Here is a 7,373-nt window from a genome sequence, read left to right on the forward strand (position 1 = left end):
AGGGAGCCAGAATGACCAAGGACTGATGGGGGAAGTCCTTCTGTGTATATGTTTGTCTTATTGGTTGATAAATAAAGCACTGTTGGCCAATAGGGAAGCAAGTTAGGACTAGGAGAGAAGGAGGATTCTGGGAAATACAAGAAAGGGACAGAATCGCCATGTGATCCCAGGAAGAGAGGACGCATGCCGCTGGCGTCCTCTATAAGATAAGTCTTTATAAAATATATATGGTTATGGTTGATACTAAAGACAGAGCTAGCAAATAGGAAATCCTAGTCATTGGCCAGCAGCATTGTAACTAATGTAAGACTCTGTGTGTTATTTGGGGGCCCTAATGTGGCGGAGGAACTCAGACGGCTGGTAGAAAGAGTTATCATTACAAAGGACACCTTAAGAAAACCCACAGAACCAACTAACCTGGGCTCATAGGGGCTCACAGAGACTGAACCAACCACCAGTGAGCCTGCATGGGACTGACTTAGACCCTCTGCACATATGTTGCAGTTATGTAGCTTGGTCCTTTTGTAGGACTCCCAACAGTGGGATCAGGGGCTGTCTCTAACTCTGTTGCCTGCTTGTGGGACCATTTCCTCCTACTGGATTGCTTTGTTCAGTCTTGATGTGAAGGAGGGGAACTGTGGATGGGCTGGAAAAATAATTAATTAATTGAAAAACTAGTGCCACTCCCTATAGACCAAATATTCAAACACATGAGTCTATGGGCTCTATACCTATTCAAACCACCACATTCTACTCCCTGGCCCGCATAGACTAGTAGTTGTAACCTAATGCAAAATGCATTTAATCCAACTTCAAAAGTTCCCATAGCCTATCGAATTTCAACTAGGTTTAAAAGTTTAAAGTTCAAAGTCTCTTCTAAGATTCATATAGTCTCTTAACTAGAATCCCCTATAAAATCAAAAAACAGACCACATACTTCCATAATATAATGGCACAGGACATATATTACCATTCCAAAATGGAAGAAAGGGAGGACAGTGAGGAAACACCGGACCAAAGCAAGACTGAAAACCAGCAGGGCAAACTCCAAACACTGCATCTCACATCTGGTGTCAAAATGCTCTTCAGATCTCCAACTCCTTTCAATTTTGTTGGTTACAACACACTTCTTTTAGGCCAGTGAACAGCTTTCCTTGACAGGTATTCCATGACTTTGGCATCTCCAACATCTTGGGATCTCCAAGGAAATCCAGGGTTTACCTTCATAGCTTTACACAATGACCTTTCTGGGCCTCCATGCAGGGACACGGCTGCTACACAACTGGCTTCAGCAGCTTTCTTTATCATTCCTTTTGAATGATAAAGGAGAAAGGAGATTCCACAACTCCTTTCTTCTATCCTTGACTCTAGAGCCAGAACCACATGGCTGAAGCTGCCAAGTTCTTCTGCTTGCTGGAGTTGGACTATGGCCCTCTTATTCAATTGCATTTTCACCAGCTTTCTGTTTTCAATGGTTTTCTTCACTGGCCAAGCTTAGTTGTCCTGAAACTGGATCTGTAGACCAGGCTGGCCTTTGCCTCTGGAGTACTGGGATTAAAAACCTGTACCACCACATCCAGCTCTAAGCTTTTCTTTAATTGCTTTTCACAGGTTGGAAGCTTAGCTGGCTGGGTTCTTGCCCTAAGGTCATCACACCCTTTATTCCATTAAACATCAGGATTTTCTTTCATCTGTTTAACCCACTTCCTGGTGCCCTTTTCCTCCTCAAGTTGTACATTTTGTAACTTTCCTTTCTCAGCTTGCTCCTTTTCATAATAGATCTTTATAAGAATGATCACTAATAACCATACTATAGAGTCAACATTAGGCTGTTTTGAGATTTCCTCTGCCAATAGGATTCATCCACATCTCTTCACTTTAGCTTCAGGCAGACTCTTCAGACAAACGCAAAAAGCAGCCACATTCTTCACCAAAATATCACAATAATGATCTCTAGGCAATATACTAAAATTCTTCTCCTCTGCAACCTCTTGATCCAGGTCCCCACAGTTCAAATAACCTTAAACACCACTGTCTTCTTTGTTCCTAGTAGTCTGGCCCATTAAGCAGTGCTTAAAGCATTCCACTGCTTTCCTAACCCAAAGTCCCAAAAGTATGGTCAGACCTATCACAGCAAACCCCACTCTAGTGCTATGAAGAGATATCATGATCATGACAACTCTTATAAAGGAAAACATTTATTTGGGGCTGGCTTACAGTTCAGAGGTTTAGTTCATTATCACCATGGAGGGAAGCAGGGCAGCATGCAGGAAGATGTGTTGCTAGAGAGGTAGCTGAGAGTTCTACGTGTTGATCTGCAGGCAACAGGAAGTGAACTATCCCCCACACTGGACAGAGCTTTTGAGACCTCAAAGCCCATCCCCACAGTGACACACTTCCTCCAACAAGGTCATACCTACTCCAACAAGGCCACACCTCCTGATAGTGTCACTCCCTATAGGCCAAGCATTCAAACGAATGAGCCTCTGGGGGCCGCACCTGAGACCACCACACAGAGAGACCATTGTATGAAAAAGTGAAGGTGAAATCTGAGCTGCAGTGGAGACCCCAGGTTGTTGGAGATGCCAGAACCATAGCTGAGGGAAACCGAAAGCTTGGAGTGGAGATGGCCCACAGAAAGACTTATGTTTACCAGAGACAGCAGAGCTAGCAAAGGGTGGCTACCTTTGGATGGCAGCTGATAACCATCTGAGCCTCAGCTGCCCATCATGGAGCTACAGGGTTTATTGTGTCTCCCGCCACCCTCTGGCTCTCAGACTCATTTTGGTCTGATTGTTCCTTGGTATACTCCCATTCCTTCCTTTTAGAGTGGGAGTGTTTACTGCATGGCATTGTCTATTGCAAGTATATAACTCTATTTTATTTTATAGGAGCTCACAGTTAAGAGATTGCCTTGAGTCACAGATGAGACTAGCTTTTTGTTTTGTTTTGAGACAGGGTTTCTCTATGTAACAGTTCTGGTTATCCTGGAACCTGCTTTGTAGAACAGGCTGGCCTTGAACGCACTAAGATCCACCTGCCTCTGCCTCCCAAATGCTGGAATTAAAGACATGTGCTACCACCGCCTGGCTAGACTTAAGCTTTTAATCAATTTTGGAACTGTTAAATACTATGGGGATTTTTAGAGATGAAATAAATCCATTTTACATTATTAAACAGTTGTAAGCCTTTAGGGACAAGAGGAGAAGGTTTATAGCTTAAAAATGATGTCTAGGTGTCAAGTTGACAAGGAATAGACGTGTGATGGTTAATATTGATTGTCAACTCAACAGGATCTAGAGTCACCTAGGAGATAACTCTCTGAATGTGTCTTAGAGAGTTCCTAGGTTAAGTTAACTGAGGAAGGAAGACCCACCCTAAGTGTGAGTAGCAGGATTCCATGGGCTGGGGGCCCAGATTGAATAAAAAAGGAGAAAGTGAACTCAGCACCAACGTTTATCTCTCTCTACTTCCTGACTGGATTCTATGTGTCCAGCTGCCTCACCCGCTTCCTGTAACCATGTCTTCTCCACCATGATGGACTATACCCTTTGACTGTAAGTCATAATGAAACTCTTTCCTTAAGTTGACTTTTCTAGGCATTTTGTTACTGACATCAGGATGGTTGTAGCATCAGCACTCTCTGGTCTCTCCCCTTGAGCACCCTTGAGCTTCTTACACTCCTGAATCCATACGCCCTCACCTTGTACAAGGGCTGGTAACAGTCCTGCTTGTGGATATTTGTTGGGAGCTGTAAAGTACCATGCCCAAAAGATGGCGCTGGTTTCCGCCTTCCGCCAGCCTGACGGCGAGTGCTCTCTGTAGTAAACAACTCCTAATTTGGTAAAGGCCATGTATCCTCTTAATTCTGCTTGGAGACAACCTATCCTGGTGCGCCACATAGGGTTAGGTGATTGATAGATGTAGACTGTATCAGGCCCCGTCTTCCTCTACCTGGGGCCGCCATTCACTGTAAACCAAGGTTCCCAATTAAACTGTGTGAAGAAGATTCCTTGGTGTTGCGTCGTTCTTGCTGGTCAAGGGTGGATGCGACAGATATTCTCATCATCCTGTACTGCCATGCAACTCCTGAAGGTGCCTAGCACTGAACACAGCTGCTGAGAAGCTTTCAGAGTTCGGGACATGATTTCATGCACAGGAGTGCCCCTCCTGCCGTGAATGCTGGGCTGTGTCCTCTGTGTGCCCTTGTCTCTCTGGATGGATCACCTAGACTGGTGACCTACAACTAAGCTCTCCAAATGGTCTTCCGGATGACCTGAATAGGTTGCCCTAAGGCCCAACTTGAGCTCTGTCCCAAACCAGGAATTGCTGTCATTCACTAGTGCTGTGCAGAGCAACTCATGCTTACCATCCTGTTATTGTTCTACTAGTCTACAGTCACCCTGTGAGGACAAACAACATGGATACGCTCATTTCCAGATGAAGAAAGCGTGACTCAAATTGAAAGAACTTGCTTAAGGCTACCTACCCAGGCACGGGGTCCCCAAGGGGAGCAGGTAGCTCCCAGAGCTAACAGACTTTCTTGGGAGAGCAACACTATCCCTTGCTGGCTCTGCCTTGACTTGGGGTGGGGGTGGGGTGGGCTATGAGTCTCATAAGTTGAACTCCATACCTTTAGAGTGGGCTGAGGGCCTGAGATATGACCAACTTCTTTGAGCCACAAAACATTGAATTCTTACAGAAACAGGCAGTTCACAGTCATCTGTGAACTGTGAAAGATCAACTCTGCATCCCAGCTGCCTCCTGGGATCTCCTGGGGTCACCAGGGAAGAAAGGGGAAGCAGATCAGGAAGTGGGCCCCCTTGAGTCTTGGAAGCTGGGCCAGAGCCATGTTCTCAATTCCACCTTTACAGACTCTCCTAGCTATCCTGCCCTGCACGCCCCCAAATTCTCCCCAATATGTCTGAGTCCCCTGTCCCCAGTGCCCAGACCATGCAGTGAGCAGAATTTCAAGCACATCTCCCCCACCATGGGCACTCTTCCAAGAGGCTCTGGGGCACCTAGCCTGCACAATAGTCACGTTCAAATTCATAGGGTGTGGAGCGGGTAGGCACTGCTGAGGAAATATGAAGGGAAATGGTGCCAGGAGGTCTGTGGGATGCTCACTCACGTTGCCTGCTCACTCATGTGCTACATACGGCAGCACTCCAAGGTTGCAAGGACAGCCTGCCCTTGTCACTCATCCCAAACCACAGCTGGCTGGGGGTGGGGCCAGGTCTCTGGACTCCAGATGCATTTCCTTCCCCTGGGGCCCCCTGAAGTAAGCAGAGGTTCTCCCCCCACTTCTGCTGGACCTTTAGGCCAGGAGAGAAAATTCAAAAGTGCCCAGAAGGTCAGAAAAGCAGAGAGAGCAGCTCCTAGGGACTTGGTGGTCCCTGGACGGCTTGCCAAAGGAAATATAGCCCTGACCCCTGGCCACATGGTCCCCCACCTGCCAGCACCTCCCCAGGCCCAGCCAGCTTGTGACTAAGAAAAAACAAGCAACTCCACTGATCCAATTAGGAAAATGTTATTTTTCAAGCGCTGCCAGTTCCTGGAGGTTGAATCTATGACCTGAGAAACATGTGAGTGTTGTCACTGGCCTGGGACAGCCACTGAGCATCCCATCTCCAAAGGGAGGGAGTACCCACACTTACTTTTGGGCTGATAGTGGGGGGGGGGCGCAGTGGCAAGGAGGACACACACTCTTCCCAATTTGAGAATGAGAGTCCAACCCCTGCCTGAAGCGAATGCTCCCTTCATCTTCTGCCCTCATGCCAATCACTCAGTCTGTGACCTACTGTGGACAAACACAGGACAAACCCCTTCCTCTCAGTCCTTATTTAGAGGAGCTTAAGGCCCAGGAGGATATTTAGTATGTGCATATGAAGACTGGCTGCCTTCTTGGGCTCTTTGTTCTTAGCTGACCCAAGCAGGGGCACTGCTTAGTCTGATAACTGTGGATTAGGCATTCCACCTCCTGCATCCTACCATGGGCTGCTGGAAGCCTAGACTGAGAATAGCCTGGGGCTGAAGCTCTCCTAGAAACTCTGCCATGCCAGGTCACAAGAAGCACGGGAATCTGGTTAGGACCACAGTTCCCCACTTGTGTCAATTCCATCACTGCATGGGTGTGTTGTACCCAGCCCAGGAGACAATGAACAAACTCATTTCCTCTGCAGCATCCTGCTTAATTGAAGTATACCATCTTTGTCCTGTCCTGTGTAACCATGGAAGTTTTGTAATCTTGGGGCTTCCAGTCCTACAATTTTCCCTTATAAAAACCCCCTCAGTCGAAAGTGGGTATTCCATTTATTCCTGAAAGAATAGGGTCCTTGCTGCAGCTCGTATCCTCGAGTCAATAAAGAAACCTTTGTCCTTGCATTTGGTGAGTTGTCTCCTTGTTGGCGGCTTCTTTTGGGGTTCCAAAATCTGGGCACAACTGGTGCAGTGGGTCTGAGCCTGTGCTCTCTTGGTATATGTAAGCTGTTTACTGAGTCCAATGTTGTAGGTTGCGGTTTCTACAGGTAGTTAGAAGTTCTCGGGCTTCAGAATAGATGTGCCCAGCCTGCTGCCCCAGGAGGTGGTGAACTGGAGCCTGGGAGACTATGACGGCCACTCTCCAGGTGTTGTGTATTGTGAGTGCCGCTGAATATTTGGAGGGAGAGGAAGACAGGAAAAGGCCAAGAGTGGAAGGACTGCTGGCCACTGGGGATGAGACCCTCCTGGCACACATAGGCTGCCCCACCCCCATGCTCTACATGTCACTACAGTGACTCCCAGGATTGGGGTAGGAGTCTATGGCAGCCCAGAGTAGTGGATCTCATCTGTTCTGATTGATGGCCTAGAAGGTCTCTTCTTAAATTGCCTTCTTGCCTCCAAGTAGTGAAAGGCTGAGAAGAGGCCTTGAGGGCGGAGACGGGCTCCAGAACCTGAAGAAAGCTGAGCAACTGGCCTTGGAACTGACTGTGGAGGCGGGGAGGCTTGCCTGGCCCAGGTCCAGGGAAGAGAAGGGCTCCCATGCCAACCCAAGGAAAACCAGGGACCTTCGTAAAGGCTATTCTAGAGTTAGCCATTACCACTCTCCTCTCCAAACCTCCACACATCCTGGGGTGGCAGGAAAAGAGCTTCCAGCAGGGCCCAAAGGACCCGGAAGGCGCCCCGCCCCTGCCTAGCCCCGCCCTCAGCCCCGCCCCCTGCAGGTGCTTGTCCCCCCCCCCGGGGGTCGCGGAGGCCCAGAAGCGGCTGCGGGGGTCGGCGCGCGTCCGGCGAGGGCGCGGGCGGTGAGGGGGTGCTGCCGTGTGCAGGCACACGGCCCTGAGCTGGGAAAGTCGGCCGCGGGGACGTGCTCCTGGACGCCGCCAGTCTCAACA

Source organism: Cricetulus griseus, chromosome 6, assembly GCF_003668045.3.
Source record: "Cricetulus griseus strain 17A/GY chromosome 6, alternate assembly CriGri-PICRH-1.0, whole genome shotgun sequence".
Taxonomy (NCBI): Eukaryota; Metazoa; Chordata; class Mammalia; order Rodentia; family Cricetidae; genus Cricetulus; species Cricetulus griseus.